The sequence below is a fragment of the Rhinoderma darwinii genome, unplaced genomic scaffold (genome assembly GCF_050947455.1).
Source record: "Rhinoderma darwinii isolate aRhiDar2 unplaced genomic scaffold, aRhiDar2.hap1 Scaffold_546, whole genome shotgun sequence".
Classification (NCBI taxonomy): domain Eukaryota; kingdom Metazoa; phylum Chordata; class Amphibia; order Anura; family Rhinodermatidae; genus Rhinoderma; species Rhinoderma darwinii.
Window position 1 is genome coordinate 63,361 of NW_027464096.1, and position 16,474 is coordinate 79,834.

General features: G+C 50.7%; 5 non-coding genes and 3 pseudogenes across 5 annotated transcripts; all 8 read right to left on the bottom strand.

Moving 5' to 3' along the window:
• Window positions 1-1,322: 1,322 nt before the first annotated feature.
• Window positions 1,323-1,496, bottom strand: LOC142722970 (U2 spliceosomal RNA; annotated as a pseudogene).
• A 5,562-nt stretch (window positions 1,497-7,058) lies between these two features.
• On the bottom strand, window positions 7,059-7,160 carry LOC142723021 (U2 spliceosomal RNA; annotated as a pseudogene).
• Window positions 7,161-8,496: 1,336 nt separating this feature from the next.
• Window positions 8,497-8,687, bottom strand: LOC142723077 (U2 spliceosomal RNA). The gene has a single exon (XR_012875295.1). It is a non-coding gene; the product is annotated as a U2 spliceosomal RNA (small nuclear RNA).
• Window positions 8,688-10,021: 1,334 nt separating this feature from the next.
• Window positions 10,022-10,212, bottom strand: LOC142723078 (U2 spliceosomal RNA). The gene has a single exon (XR_012875296.1). It is a non-coding gene; the product is annotated as a U2 spliceosomal RNA (small nuclear RNA).
• Window positions 10,213-11,540: 1,328 nt separating this feature from the next.
• On the bottom strand, window positions 11,541-11,731 carry LOC142723080 (U2 spliceosomal RNA). The gene has a single exon (XR_012875297.1). It is a non-coding gene; the product is annotated as a U2 spliceosomal RNA (small nuclear RNA).
• Window positions 11,732-13,071: 1,340 nt separating this feature from the next.
• LOC142723016 (U2 spliceosomal RNA) lies at window positions 13,072-13,256 on the bottom strand. The gene has a single exon (XR_012875270.1). It is a non-coding gene; the product is annotated as a U2 spliceosomal RNA (small nuclear RNA).
• Window positions 13,257-14,044: 788 nt separating this feature from the next.
• LOC142723027 (U2 spliceosomal RNA) lies at window positions 14,045-14,114 on the bottom strand (annotated as a pseudogene).
• Window positions 14,115-15,424: 1,310 nt separating this feature from the next.
• Window positions 15,425-15,615, bottom strand: LOC142723081 (U2 spliceosomal RNA). Its single transcript, XR_012875298.1, has one exon. It is a non-coding gene; the product is annotated as a U2 spliceosomal RNA (small nuclear RNA).
• Between the last annotated feature and the right edge of the window lie 859 nt (window positions 15,616-16,474).

The following is a 16,474-nucleotide window of genomic DNA, read 5'->3' on the forward strand; positions in this document are numbered from 1 at the left end:
TGACCGAGCCTGCCTAATACTGCTGTTCACCCCTTGCAGCGATTGATTCAGCCTACTCCTAGGCAATTCCATGGGGCCCTGCAGGCTCACACACATTTACAGCTACTAAGCGGGAGGGAGGTGAATAAAGGCCGGAGAGGAAGCCAGACAGGATTTGCTTCTTTTGCTTGCACCACAATGCAGTGCTGAAAGAGGAGGAGGAATCTACATAAAAACGCCTTCCTGGCAACGCCCAAATGCCCTCCTGCCATGCAGATAAACACTGGCAGCGGCAGCAAGTGCATGCCCACAGCCACCCCTTGTTCCTTCACACCTTGTATCAGCTTTAATCCAATCCAGTCCGGTGCTGCCTGCTGAGCAGCACTGACCAACACTGCCTGGGCCCAGGCTTTTATCTCTGAGGCAGGCCCCATTATGATGTCAGAAAGCTGGCTCTGGAATCCTGAGGGCTCCACTATGACACGTGCAAAGTTCCGTCTGAACTTTATATAAGACGGTGCGGCTCAGTCAGTCACTCAGTGTTGCCTGAGAGGGCAACACTGCAACAGCCGGCCGCCAGGCTGTCTTTTTTTTGCACAGCTACTTGCCTCCAGGAGGCCACAAGAGGGAGACAAGGGACTGCAAAATGGAAAATAGGCATCCACCAACTTTACAGACAACTTCTCTTTGCTCCTACAACCTCCATCCTTGCACAGTTTGTTATTCTTCCAGGTAACATAGTAACAAATCCAAATTGCTGCTCTCTTTGTAGGCAAGCAAGGGTTTGTTGCAACTGCAATTCTTACTTCTTCTTGAAATGTAGGGACGACAGTACATTCCATCACATCCATCTAGTGTACACAGGTAGGTCCATTGTGGCGGGTAGGCGGCTGGCTGCTTTAATGGCTGTTTGCTGTTCCCCTACTCCACTCCACTCCACTATTTGACTGTGGTGCTGCATCAATCAGTGGCTGGCTCAGGTGCAGCTCTTTAACTTACCTAAAAGGGAGGGCGGAGAGAAGACAAGGAAGGTGAATGAGCTGTTCCAATGTGAAATGCCGGAAACACAGAAACACAGAAGACACACACACACACACACACACACACACACACACACACACACACACACACACACACACACACACACACACACAACAAGAGGTGGCAATGTATTAATTAATTGCATTTAATAAATGAGCTCATTATCACACATGACTGTACAAATGCATTGTCCAACAGGTGTTGAAATAATGGGATTAAAAGGGGAGATCCCATCAGAAAGACAAAAACAATAGCAAACACAAATAGCACTTTTGGAATCTGATTTTAGTCAACACATAAGGGAAGGGTGCACCGGTCCTGGAAATACTGCAATACCAGGTCAATGCGTGGAGTGGACAGAGCAAGCTCTATTTCCATCTCCCTGTTCGAAAAATCCATTTAATATATGGTCCCCAGATAGGGGACGTATCAGATATTAAACTGATAAGAACAGATTTTTGATTGAAAAATGCTTTATTGACAATCAATCGTCATCATACAAACATTACTGCGACGCAGCGCGAGCCATGAAGCAGCAAATAATAAATAATAACAGTCGTCAAACATAACATGACAGTATAATACACAGTACAGGCTAGCCTATGCTATACATTACACCACATGCTACACTAACATTCTTGCATTCACTAAAGCCAAACAACAAAGCATTACAGACAAGTGATGGGATAGGGGAGTGGGTAGGAGGGGATAGGGAAGCGGGAAATCACAGGCCCGAAGCTTTATTGAAAGACAACACACAAGAAGGGAGAGTGGGGGGAAGGGGAGTATCAGTCCTCTTCCTCATCGACGTCCGGGCTGTCCCAGGTGGAATAGTCTCTGAGCAGGCTGTGGATCAGCCTGCGGCAGTCCTGGACGGACACACTCTCTCTCCGCAAAATCAGACGATTCCTGGCGAACCATATAGCGTCCTTAAAACAGTTCATAAGGCGCCAGGCTTCCTGGATTGCTCCATCCGTGGTATTCCCAGGAAATAGTCCATAAAGTACCGAGCGGTACGACAGTCTGTTCCTGGGAACTGAGTCCTTGAGTTCGTGTTCCAAGGCTTTCAACAGACCCTGTGCAAAGGGGCACTGCCAGAAAATGTGCAAAGATGTTTCCTCCGTGAAGGGGCACCTGGGGCAGTACCGGGTCTTGCACAGGTTGCGGGCATGCATGAATGACCTAAGAGGCAGTCCTCCCTGGATGGCCATCCATGAAATGTCCTTGTGCCCGTTGGTCAACCTGCCAGATGACACGTTAGTCCAAACAGTCTCCAACGTGTCGGCATGAAGCCCTGGAACAAACTCCAGTGAGTCCTTTGCTCTGATGTGCTTGTGGATCGTCTTAGGTTTCCACAAGTCGGGCTTAAGACCCTCCAGTTGATGCTCCCTCACAAACCGGACGACATCTCCGTAGAACCAGGGAGCGTGCCAGTTGTAAGGGAAGGAGCTGTCCCACTTATCCCAGCCAAAACCTCGCCAGAGGGGAAGGAGGAAGTAGCGGGACATGGCCTTGCCCGCAGAGCCGTTTGCTGTCCTCAGAGTCCTACGAACACAGTCACATACAAAAGCGATACGCAGCAGAGTGGGAATGTCGGGTATACCCTTCCCACCTTTGCGGGGCTCCTTGTACATAACAGTCCGCTTTACTCTGTCCATTTTCGAGCCCCAGATGAAGCGAAACACAGTCCTGGTAATGGCCCTCGAGACCGTTGCAAGAGGGGGCCATGCCTGTGCAGTGTATTGTAGCACAGGCAAGACTTCGTTACGCAGGACCATTGCTTTGCCCTCAATAGTGAGTTGTCTGAGGCTCCACAGTCCGATCCTTTGGTTGACTTTGGCCAAGCGTTCTTCCCACGACTTTAGGGCTGCACCTTCCTTACCGAACCAGACTCCCAGAATTTTGATGAAGTCCGGCTTGATAGTAAACGGGAAGGAGGCAGGAGAAGGCAGGTACCACTTTCCGAAGAGCATGGCTTCCGACTTCCCGCAGTTGACTTTTGCCCCTGAAGCGCGTCCGAACTCCTCGCAGGTCTGGACGAGTGCAGTCACCGAACTCTGGTCAGCGCAGAAGACGGTCACGTCGTCCATGTACAGCGAGCATTTGACCTCGAAGTGTCCTGGACCTGGTGCGGTGATCCCTCTGATCTCTCCATTCTGCCGGATAGCCTCTGCGAAGAGCTCTATAACACAAACAAAAAGGAGAGGTGAAAGAGGACAGCCTTGTCTAACCCCCGACGATACAGGAAAGGGGTCAGTCTTCCAGCCGTTCACCAGCACCGAGCTGTAAATGTCGCAATACATCAGGTTAACATACAAACAGAACAACCTGCCAAGCCGCAGCCTACGCAGAGCCTTACCCATGAATTCGTGAGAGACCCGGTCAAAAGCCTTCTCCTGATCCAGACTGACCAGGGCCGCGTGTGTACGGCGGCTTTGCATGTAATGCACCGTGTCCCTCACCAGGGCAAGACTGTCGGCCACCCTACGGCCAGGAATGCCGCAGGTTTGGTCCGATCCGATGATCTGTCCGATGACAACCTTCAGTCTGTTGGTCAATACTTTGGCGAGGATCTTGTAGTCCACGTTCAGGAGAGAGATGGGACGCCAGTTTTTCAGGTCACATCTCTCCCCCTTCCGCTTATACAAGATCGTGATCATGCCTTCTCTCAAGGACGGTGGCATTCTACCCTCCACCACCATCTCCTCATAGAGCTCCAGCAGGTCCGGACAGATCAAGTCCCCCAGCGCTACATAGAGCTCTGCTGGGAGACCATCACTGCCCGGGGTCCTGCCGGGTCTGAAGGATTTAGCGGCAGAGAGCAGTTCCTCCACCGTCAGGGGTACGTCCATAGCCTCCGTACCTGCAGGATCAAGATGATTAGTGATACCTGACAGGAATTTATCGGCGGCTTCGGGGTCAGTGGTTTTCCGGGAGTAGAGGCTTCGGTAGTAGTCTGTGACGACTCCCATCACCTCCTTCTTCCCAGAATGCATGTTTCCGGTCTCATCTCGGAGTTCCTTCAGGGGCGTGTGGCCGGCATGGAGTTTCCTGAAAAAGAACGAGTTACATTTCTCACCCTTCTCCAGGTTCTCCACCTTGGAACGAAAGACAATTCGCTTGGATTCCTCCTCAAAGTGCCTTTTCAGGCCCTTTTTGGCTTCCTCCAGCTCCTTCCTGACGTCCCAGCCGCATTGAAGGAGGTCTTGCAGGGATCGCAGCTGACGCTGCATCTCTCTGAAGTCTCTCTTCCTCTCACACGCCTGTTGACGACTTTTTGCCTGAAAGAAACAACGAAATTCAACTTTAACATATTCCCACCAGTCACAGGTTTTGTCAAAGAAAACTTTATCATTCCTCCAAACAATATAGGCGTCTCTAAGTTCCGCCAGTACCTCTTCTCTTTCCAGCAGGGCACAATTCAGCTTCCAGGAGCCAGGGCCGGGAGGAAAACCGTGGCCGATGGCACCCTGGAAGAGAATGGCCCTGTGGTCAGAGAAGAAGCAGGGGACCATGGAGTGCCCATGCTGCTTGACTGCCCGGGAGGTGAACACAAAGTCAATCCGAGAACGAAGTGAGCCATCGGGTCGGCTCCATGAATAGTTCACAGAGCCGATCCCCATGGAGCCCACAACGTCCTGCAAGGATGCTTCGGTTACCATCTCGATAAGCAGTTTGGAACTGACATCCAGCTTGATTGAAGTGCCGGAACTTCGTCCATCCTCTTCGATGGGGCAGTTGAAGTCCCCGGCCATCACCACTGCCCTAGTGGTGGCGAGCTGGGTCCGCAGGGTCTGGAATAGTTCCAGGCGCTCAGCCTTCATAGGGGGAGCGTACACGTTGATGAGCCTAATCGGCTCTCCCGCCCAGGAACCGTCTACGACCAACAAGCGGCCGCAGACGAGCTCCTGGACAGAGTCAACAGTAAATACGCTTCCCCTAATCAGGATGGCAACCCCTGCAGACTTACAGTCGCCCCCACCAGACCAGTAGGACGGGCCATGGGTCCACTGCCTGGCCAGATGATGGTATGACCTGGAAGAGGGGAGAGTACATTCCTGCAGCATAAATACATCACTCGACTGCTTGGAAAGAAAAGTTAGCACCATCTGACATCTAGTCCTATCTCTAACACTCCTCACATTGAGGCTAAAGATGTTAAGTTTAGCAGCCATGGGGGAGAATAAAGAAGGTTAGTGCAAACGATACACCTTAGTTACCAGTCCGGTCGGGCGGATCCTCCTCTCTGGAGCCTGGCGGGTCCGGAAGATCCAGCAGGCCCTCTGACAAAAATTGTTCCAGGATTGTAGCCACCTGGATGTCTGTTGTGAAGTCGATGACCTCAGGTTCAGACACGAGTTCCTCCACCATCTGCTCCATTTCCTCCTGCTGCGCAAGGGAATCTTCGCAGATTTCCACGACTTGTCTCTTTGAGGACTCAGCAGCTGGGCTGTCCCTCACCTTTCTCTTCCTCTGGATGGCACCTGAGGAGACAAGAGGGGGAAAATCCTCCAGGGAGAGGACTCCAGCAGCTGGAGGGGAAGATGTTAGTGCTGCTGGAGCTGGGGAGAAGGGAGGCTGGGTTGGGAGAGGTGCAGGTGACAGGACCACTGAGATGGGTGGGTAGGAGAAGGTGAGAGCCTCAGTGGGGGTGACAGGGGTTGGGGACGGGGGGGTGGGGAGGGCCGGGCGAGGGAGGGTGGGAAGGGTAGGGCGAGGGAGGGCCGGGAGAGGGGGGGGAGGGACTGTCGTCTTCTTACCATCCTTCTTTTTCCCGGTCTTCTGTGCCGCTGGAGCTCTGGCTGGGGCGGGGTTCCCTCTGGCTGGAGCTTTCGCTGCTACAGTTGCCCAGGATCGATCCCTCTTCGGGCAGTCCTTGTAAGAGTGGGCTGCTTGTCCGCAGAGGTTGCACATTGTCCGTTTCGGGCAGTCTTTGGTCTCGTGTCCTGTTACCCGGCAGTTCTTGCAGGCGTCCTCCTTGCAGTCCTTCACCGAATGACCCTTCTTGCTGCATCTCCTGCAGATCTGCGGCATGTCCGGGTAGTAGATGAGGCCGTAGGAGTTGCCCAGCGAGAATGACTGGGGCAGGTGCTGGAGGCCGTCTTCCGCGCTCGAATCCTTGTTCAGTCGGACGATTACCGACCACTTGCCAGTCCAGAAGCCGAGTCCGTTCAGGATGTGGGTGGGTTCCCTCACCACTGTGCAGAACCGCTTCAGGAGCGTGGTGATGTCTTTGCCGGGGGTGTGTGGGTTCCGCATTGAGACCGTCACCCGCCTTTCCTCTCTTTGGACAGGGCAGTTGCCCACAAAGCGAGAGAAAGGGGATTCAGGCCTCGCCGCTTTCACCATCTCCCAGTACCTTCTGCAGATGTTGATCGAAGCGAAGGTCACGAAGAACATCCCGGTCATGAAGGCCTGGATGCTGATGGTCTCCGGCTTAGCGAAGCCCTGGTCCAGGAGCATCTTCTGGCAGAACACTTCTTCCGTCATGTCCGGCACTCTCCCGTCCACCTCCTTCAGCTTCAGGGCCACCGTCTGCTTCATCCAGGGCTCCAGGGTTGGAGCAGCCTGGTTCGGCTTCCTGGTGGCCTGTTCGCTTGAGGAGGCTTCAGGAGGAGATGTCCTGGCCTGGGCCGGCTCACCTGGTCCATCAGCCTTCTTCTTCTGGGTGGCAGGGTTGCTGGTTGAGGCCATGGCTTCTTCCAGCTGTTCCTGTCGCTTGGGGAGGATCTTCGATAGCTCTTTCCCGAAGGGGGCGGAGCTATGCAAATCTTCTCCTTGCTGGCCGAGGTTCTTCCACGAAATTTCTTCCGCAGCGGTTCCTCGTCGAGCTTCTTCTGCGGCCGAGCTTCTTCAAAGATCCCCTTCAGCAGCGGCTCTTCTCCGAAGGTCTCTGTCGCAGTTCTCCTTCTTCCCGGCAGCGATCTCCCGGAGCTTCTTCCCCGATGGCGGCTTCTCCCTTCTGGATCGTCGTCTTCGGTGGTTCTTCTCCGCAGTTCGTCGCCGGCTTCGTCTGGAACGCTCTTGGATCGCTAAGCTAGTGTTTATAGCCCCCAGTGGTTCTCCGAGCTATCTATCCTTACAAGGACTGATAAGAACAGATACTACACTTGATCTTAGCCAAAAGGCCGAGAAGCGATAACCCGAATGGGCCGGCCGTTGACCGAGCCTGCCTAATACTGCTGTTCACCCCTTGCAGCGATTGATTCAGCCTACTCCTAGGCAATTCCATGGGGCCCTGCAGGCTCACACACATTTACAGCTACTAAGCGGGAGGGAGGTGAATAAAGGCCGGAGAGGAAGCCAGACAGGATTTGCTTCTTTTGCTTGCACCACAATGCAGTGCTGAAAGAGGAGGAGGAATCTACATAAAAACGCCTTCCTGGCAACGCCCAAATGCCCTCCTGCCATGCAGATAAACACTGGCAGCGGCAGCAAGTGCATGCCCACAGCCACCCCTTGTTCCTTCACACCTTGTATCAGCTTTAATCCAATCCAGTCCGGTGCTGCCTGCTGAGCAGCACTGACCAACACTGCCTGGGCCCAGGCTTTTATCTCTGAGGCAGGCCCCATTATGATGTCAGAAAGCTGGCTCTGGAATCCTGAGGGCTCCACTATGACACGTGCAAAGTTCCGTCTGAACTTTATATAAGACGGTGCGGCTCAGTCAGTCACTCAGTGTTGCCTGAGAGGGCAACACTGCAACAGCCGGCCGCCAGGCTGTCTTTTTTTTGCACAGCTACTTGCCTCCAGGAGGCCACAAGAGGGAGACAAGGGACTGCAAAATGGAAAATAGGCATCCACCAACTTTACAGACAACTTCTCTTTGCTCCTACAACCTCCATCCTTGCACAGTTTGTTATTCTTCCAGGTAACATAGTAACAAATCCAAATTGCTGCTCTCTTTGTAGGCAAGCAAGGGTTTGTTGCAACTGCAATTCTTACTTCTTCTTGAAATGTAGGGACGACAGTACATTCCATCACATCCATCTAGTGTACACAGGTAGGTCCATTGTGGCGGGTAGGCGGCTGGCTGCTTTAATGGCTGTTTGCTGTTCCCCTACTCCACTCCACTCCACTATTTGACTGTGGTGCTGCATCAATCAGTGGCTGGCTCAGGTGCAGCTCTTTAACTTACCTAAAAGGGAGGGCGGAGAGAAGACAAGGAAGGTGAATGAGCTGTTCCAATGTGAAATGCCGGAAACACAGAAACACAGAAGACACACACACACACACACACACACACACACACACACACACACACACACACACACACACACACACACAACAAGAGGTGGCAATGTATTAATTAATTGCATTTAATAAATGAGCTCATTATCACACATGACTGTACAAATGCATTGTCCAACAGGTGTTGAAATAATGGGATTAAAAGGGGAGATCCCATCAGAAAGACAAAAACAATAGCAAACACAAATAGCACTTTTGGAATCTGATTTTAGTCAACACATAAGGGAAGGGTGCACCGGTCCTGGAAATACTGCAATACCAGGTCAATGCGTGGAGTGGACAGAGCAAGCTCTATTTCCATCTCCCTGTTCGAAAAATCCATTTAATATATGGTCCCCAGATAGGGGACGTATCAGATATTAAACTGATAAGAACAGATACTACACTTGATCTTAGCCAAAAGGCCGAGAAGCGATAACCCGAATGGGCCGGCCGTTGACCGAGCCTGCCTAATACTGCTGTTCACCCCTTGCAGCGATTGATTCAGCCTACTCCTAGGCAATTCCATGGGGCCCTGCAGGCTCACACACATTTACAGCTACTAAGCGGGAGGGAGGTGAATAAAGGCCGGAGAGGAAGCCAGACAGGATTTGCTTCTTTTGCTTGCACCACAATGCAGTGCTGAAAGAGGAGGAGGAATCTACATAAAAACGCCTTCCTGGCAACGCCCAAATGCCCTCCTGCCATGCAGATAAACACTGGCAGCGGCAGCAAGTGCATGCCCACAGCCACCCCTTGTTCCTTCACACCTTGTATCAGCTTTAATCCAATCCAGTCCGGTGCTGCCTGCTGAGCAGCACTGACCAACACTGCCTGGGCCCAGGCTTTTATCTCTGAGGCAGGCCCCATTATGATGTCAGAAAGCTGGCTCTGGAATCCTGAGGGCTCCACTATGACACGTGCAAAGTTCCGTCTGAACTTTATATAAGACGGTGCGGCTCAGTCAGTCACTCAGTGTTGCCTGAGAGGGCAACACTGCAACAGCCGGCCGCCAGGCTGTCTTTTTTTTGCACAGCTACTTGCCTCCAGGAGGCCACAAGAGGGAGACAAGGGACTGCAAAATGGAAAATAGGCATCCACCAACTTTACAGACAACTTCTCTTTGCTCCTACAACCTCCATCCTTGCACAGTTTGTTATTCTTCCAGGTAACATAGTAACAAATCCAAATTGCTGCTCTCTTTGTAGGCAAGCAAGGGTTTGTTGCAACTGCAATTCTTACTTCTTCTTGAAATGTAGGGACGACAGTACATTCCATCACATCCATCTAGTGTACACAGGTAGGTCCATTGTGGCGGGTAGGCGGCTGGCTGCTTTAATGGCTGTTTGCTGTTCCCCTACTCCACTCCACTCCACTATTTGACTGTGGTGCTGCATCAATCAGTGGCTGGCTCAGGTGCAGCTCTTTAACTTACCTAAAAGGGAGGGCGGAGAGAAGACAAGGAAGGTGAATGAGCTGTTCCAATGTGAAATGCCGGAAACACAGAAACACAGAAGACACACACACACACACACACACACACACACACACACACACACACACACACACACACACACACACAACAAGAGGTGGCAATGTATTAATTAATTGCATTTAATAAATGAGCTCATTATCACACATGACTGTACAAATGCATTGTCCAACAGGTGTTGAAATAATGGGATTAAAAGGGGAGATCCCATCAGAAAGACAAAAACAATAGCAAACACAAATAGCACTTTTGGAATCTGATTTTAGTCAACACATAAGGGAAGGGTGCACCGGTCCTGGAAATACTGCAATACCAGGTCAATGCGTGGAGTGGACAGAGCAAGCTCTATTTCCATCTCCCTGTTCGAAAAATCCATTTAATATATGGTCCCCAGATAGGGGACGTATCAGATATTAAACTGATAAGAACAGATACTACACTTGATCTTAGCCAAAAGGCCGAGAAGCGATAACCCGAATGGGCCGGCCGTTGACCGAGCCTGCCTAATACTGCTGTTCACCCCTTGCAGCGATTGATTCAGCCTACTCCTAGGCAATTCCATGGGGCCCTGCAGGCTCACACACATTTACAGCTACTAAGCGGGAGGGAGGTGAATAAAGGCCGGAGAGGAAGCCAGACAGGATTTGCTTCTTTTGCTTGCACCACAATGCAGTGCTGAAAGAGGAGGAGGAATCTACATAAAAACGCCTTCCTGGCAACGCCCAAATGCCCTCCTGCCATGCAGATAAACACTGGCAGCGGCAGCAAGTGCATGCCCACAGCCACCCCTTGTTCCTTCACACCTTGTATCAGCTTTAATCCAATCCAGTCCGGTGCTGCCTGCTGAGCAGCACTGACCAACACTGCCTGGGCCCAGGCTTTTATCTCTGAGGCAGGCCCCATTATGATGTCAGAAAGCTGGCTCTGGAATCCTGAGGGCTCCACTATGACACGTGCAAAGTTCCGTCTGAACTTTATATAAGACGGTGCGGCTCAGTCAGTCACTCAGTGTTGCCTGAGAGGGCAACACTGCAACAGCCGGCCGCCAGGCTGTCTTTTTTTTGCACAGCTACTTGCCTCCAGGAGGCCACAAGAGGGAGACAAGGGACTGCAAAATGGAAAATAGGCATCCACCAACTTTACAGACAACTTCTCTTTGCTCCTACAACCTCCATCCTTGCACAGTTTGTTATTCTTCCAGGTAACATAGTAACAAATCCAAATTGCTGCTCTCTTTGTAGGCAAGCAAGGGTTTGTTGCAACTGCAATTCTTACTTCTTCTTGAAATGTAGGGACGACAGTACATTCCATCACATCCATCTAGTGTACACAGGTAGGTCCATTGTGGCGGGTAGGCGGCTGGCTGCTTTAATGGCTGTTTGCTGTTCCCCTACTCCACTCCACTCCACTATTTGACTGTGGTGCTGCATCAATCAGTGGCTGGCTCAGGTGCAGCTCTTTAACTTACCTAAAAGGGAGGGCGGAGAGAAGACAAGGAAGGTGAATGAGCTGTTCCAATGTGAAATGCCGGAAACACAGAAACACAGAAGACACACACACACACACACACACACACACACACACACACACACACACACACACACACACAACAAGAGGTGGCAATGTATTAATTAATTGCATTTAATAAATGAGCTCATTATCACACATGACTGTACAAATGCATTGTCCAACAGGTGTTGAAATAATGGGATTAAAAGGGGAGATCCCATCAGAAAGACAAAAACAATAGCAAACACAAATAGCACTTTTGGAATCTGATTTTAGTCAACACATAAGGGAAGGGTGCACCGGTCCTGGAAATACTGCAATACCAGGTCAATGCGTGGAGTGGACAGAGCAAGCTCTATTTCCATCTCCCTGTTCGAAAAATCCATTTAATATATGGTCCCCAGATAGGGGACGTATCAGATATTAAACTGATAAGAACAGATACTACACTTGATCTTAGCCAAAAGGCCGAGAAGCGATAACCCGAATGGGCCGGCCGTTGACCGAGCCTGCCTAATACTGCTGTTCACCCCTTGCAGCGATTGATTCAGCCTACTCCTAGGCAATTCCATGGGGCCCTGCAGGCTCACACACATTTACAGCTACTAAGCGGGAGGGAGGTGAATAAAGGCCGGAGAGGAAGCCAGACAGGATTTGCTTCTTTTGCTTGCACCACAATGCAGTGCTGAAAGAGGAGGAGGAATCTACATAAAAACGCCTTCCTGGCAACGCCCAAATGCCCTCCTGCCATGCAGATAAACACTGGCAGCGGCAGCAAGTGCATGCCCACAGCCACCCCTTGTTCCTTCACACCTTGTATCAGCTTTAATCCAATCCAGTCCGGTGCTGCCTGCTGAGCAGCACTGACCAACACTGCCTGGGCCCAGGCTTTTATCTCTGAGGCAGGCCCCATTATGATGTCAGAAAGCTGGCTCTGGAATCCTGAGGGCTCCACTATGACACGTGCAAAGTTCCGTCTGAACTTTATATAAGACGGTGCGGCTCAGTCAGTCACTCAGTGTTGCCTGAGAGGGCAACACTGCAACAGCCGGCCGCCAGGCTGTCTTTTTTTTGCACAGCTACTTGCCTCCAGGAGGCCACAAGAGGGAGACAAGGGACTGCAAAATGGAAAATAGGCATCCACCAACTTTACAGACAACTTCTCTTTGCTCCTACAACCTCCATCCTTGCACAGTTTGTTATTCTTCCAGGTAACATAGTAACAAATCCAAATTGCTGCTCTCTTTGTAGGCAAGCAAGGGTTTGTTGCAACTGCAATTCTTACTTCTTCTTGAAATGTAGGGACGACAGTACATTCCATCACATCCATCTAGTGTACACAGGTAGGTCCATTGTGGCGGGTAGGCGGCTGGCTGCTTTAATGGCTGTTTGCTGTTCCCCTACTCCACTCCACTCCACTATTTGACTGTGGTGCTGCATCAATCAGTGGCTGGCTCAGGTGCAGCTCTTTAACTTACCTAAAAGGGAGGGCGGAGAGAAGACAAGGAAGGTGAATGAGCTGTTCCAATGTGAAATGCCGGAAACACAGAAACACAGAAGACACACACACACACACACACACACACACACACACACACACACACACACACACACACACACACACACACACAACAAGAGGTGGCAATGTATTAATTAATTGCATTTAATAAATGAGCTCATTATCACACATGACTGTACAAATGCATTGTCCAACAGGTGTTGAAATAATGGGATTAAAAGGGGAGATCCCATCAGAAAGACAAAAACAATAGCAAACACAAATAGCACTTTTGGAATCTGATTTTAGTCAACACATAAGGGAAGGGTGCACCGGTCCTGGAAATACTGCAATACCAGGTCAATGCGTGGAGTGGACAGAGCAAGCTCTATTTCCATCTCCCTGTTCGAAAAATCCATTTAATATATGGTCCCCAGATAGGGGACGTATCAGATATTAAACTGATAAGAACAGATTTTTTTTTTTTTTTTTTTTTGAAAGCCCGAGCCGTGCTTTCTATCACCCAAGTGCATAAAAAGTGCAGAGGTGCCACACAAAAAGTGCACAAGGATGCGGTCTATCGCAGCCCTTCTCTTAAAAGAGAGAGGCCCCGCATAACCATTCCCTGACCCTCCAAACCATAGGCCTAGAGGATCAAGGATCGATGGTCCCCCCTCGCCGAAGCTTAGGGAGACCCAAACACACTCCTAGGCTTCTACCTGGGCTGCCACCCCAGTGTCCACCTAGGAGCCTGCATCCTAGTTGCACCTCCCCTCCGAAGAAGGGAGGCCGGGTTGCAGGGGAAAAAGGAACCAGAAGGCCACACATTTTCCCCCTAGACCTCAGGAGGGTCCCAAAAGGGCACCGCATCCCAAAATCCTTGTGACAAACGTGACAAACACACAGTGAAAAACAAAATTAAATAAGTGGATGTGCGCTGTGATACAGCCTGGACATCCGCCAGGTATATAAAAATTCCTCATCTCCCAGCCAGAAGGCCGGGAGAATAAAGGTGTGTGCTTAAAAGTGTGAAAGAAGAGTGCGTGCAAGTGTGCCTTCACTCAGTGGGATCCCACCCCCAGTGAGTTAGGGCACCCCAGGGTCACCAGCCCTGGGGCACATAGCAACTCGGGCTTTCAAACTACCCGACCTCCTGACCTCGATCCGGCGGTCGCCTGGTCACCTACAAATGGTACCTTTAAACCAAATGCGTACACCAGAGCGATGACCGTTGTGGTTCCCTGCCCTCACCTCGGCGTTCTGTCATCCCCCTACGATGGCCCACGTACCACCGGCAGGGATGATTACTAACCTCAGCTTGAGCAGGTACTACACTTGATCTTAGCCAAAAGGCCGAGAAGCGATAACCCGAATGGGCCGGCCGTTGACCGAGCCTGCCTAATACTGCTGTTCACCCCTTGCAGCGATTGATTCAGCCTACTCCTAGGCAATTCCATGGGGCCCTGCAGGCTCACACACATTTACAGCTACTAAGCGGGAGGGAGGTGAATAAAGGCCGGAGAGGAAGCCAGACAGGATTTGCTTCTTTTGCTTGCACCACAATGCAGTGCTGAAAGAGGAGGAGGAATCTACATAAAAACGCCTTCCTGGCAACGCCCAAATGCCCTCCTGCCATGCAGATAAACACTGGCAGCGGCAGCAAGTGCATGCCCACAGCCACCCCTTGTTCCTTCACACCTTGTATCAGCTTTAATCCAATCCAGTCCGGTGCTGCCTGCTGAGCAGCACTGACCAACACTGCCTGGGCCCAGGCTTTTATCTCTGAGGCAGGCCCCATTATGATGTCAGAAAGCTGGCTCTGGAATCCTGAGGGCTCCACTATGACACGTGCAAAGTTCCGTCTGAACTTTATATAAGACGGTGCGGCTCAGTCAGTCACTCAGTGTTGCCTGAGAGGGCAACACTGCAACAGCCGGCCGCCAGGCTGTCTTTTTTTTGCACAGCTACTTGCCTCCAGGAGGCCACAAGAGGGAGACAAGGGACTGCAAAATGGAAAATAGGCATCCACCAACTTTACAGACAACTTCTCTTTGCTCCTACAACCTCCATCCTTGCACAGTTTGTTATTCTTCCAGGTAACATAGTAACAAATCCAAATTGCTGCTCTCTTTGTAGGCAAGCAAGGGTTTGTTGCAACTGCAATTCTTACTTCTTCTTGAAATGTAGGGACGACAGTACATTCCATCACATCCATCTAGTGTACACAGGTAGGTCCATTGTGGCGGGTAGGCGGCTGGCTGCTTTAATGGCTGTTTGCTGTTCCCCTACTCCACTCCACTCCACTATTTGACTGTGGTGCTGCATCAATCAGTGGCTGGCTCAGGTGCAGCTCTTTAACTTACCTAAAAGGGAGGGCGGAGAGAAGACAAGGAAGGTGAATGAGCTGTTCCAATGTGAAATGCCGGAAACACAGAAACACAGAAGACACACACACACACACACACACACACACACACACACACACAACAAGAGGTGGCAATGTATTAATTAATTGCATTTAATAAATGAGCTCATTATCACACATGACTGTACAAATGCATTGTCCAACAGGTGTTGAAATAATGGGATTAAAAGGGGAGATCCCATCAGAAAGACAAAAACAATAGCAAACACAAATAGCACTTTTGGAATCTGATTTTAGTCAACACATAAGGGAAGGGTGCACCGGTCCTGGAAATACTGCAATACCAGGTCAATGCGTGGAGTGGACAGAGCAAGCTCTATTTCCATCTCCCTGTTCGAAAAATCCATTTAATATATGGTCCCCAGATAGGGGACGTATCAGATATTAAACTGATAAGAACAGATACTACACTTGATCTTAGCCAAAAGGCCGAGAAGCGATAACCCGAATGGGCCGGCCGTTGACCGAGCCTGCCTAATACTGCTGTTCACCCCTTGCAGCGATTGATTCAGCCTACTCCTAGGCAATTCCATGGGGCCCTGCAGGCTCACACACATTTACAGCTACTAAGCGGGAGGGAGGTGAATAAAGGCCGGAGAGGAAGCCAGACAGGATTTGCTTCTTTTGCTTGCACCACAATGCAGTGCTGAAAGAGGAGGAGGAATCTACATAAAAACGCCTTCCTGGCAACGCCCAAATGCCCTCCTGCCATGCAGATAAACACTGGCAGCGGCAGCAAGTGCATGCCCACAGCCACCCCTTGTTCCTTCACACCTTGTATCAGCTTTAATCCAATCCAGTCCGGTGCTGCCTGCTGAGCAGCACTGACCAACACTGCCTGGGCCCAGGCTTTTATCTCTGAGGCAGGCCCCATTATGATGTCAGAAAGCTGGCTCTGGAATCCTGAGGGCTCCACTATGACACGTGCAAAGTTCCGTCTGAACTTTATATAAGACGGTGCGGCTCAGTCAGTCACTCAGTGTTGCCTGAGAGGGCAACACTGCAACAGCCGGCCGCCAGGCTGTCTTTTTTTTGCACAGCTACTTGCCTCCAGGAGGCCACAAGAGGGAGACAAGGGACTGCAAAATGGAAAATAGGCATCCACCAACTTTACAGACAACTTCTCTTTGCTCCTACAACCTCCATCCTTGCACAGTTTGTTATTCTTCCAGGTAACATAGTAACAAATCCAAATTGCTGCTCTCTTTGTAGGCAAGCAAGGGTTTGTTGCAACTGCAATTCTTACTTCTTCTTGAAATGTAGGGACGACAGTACATTCCATCACATCCATCTAGTGTAC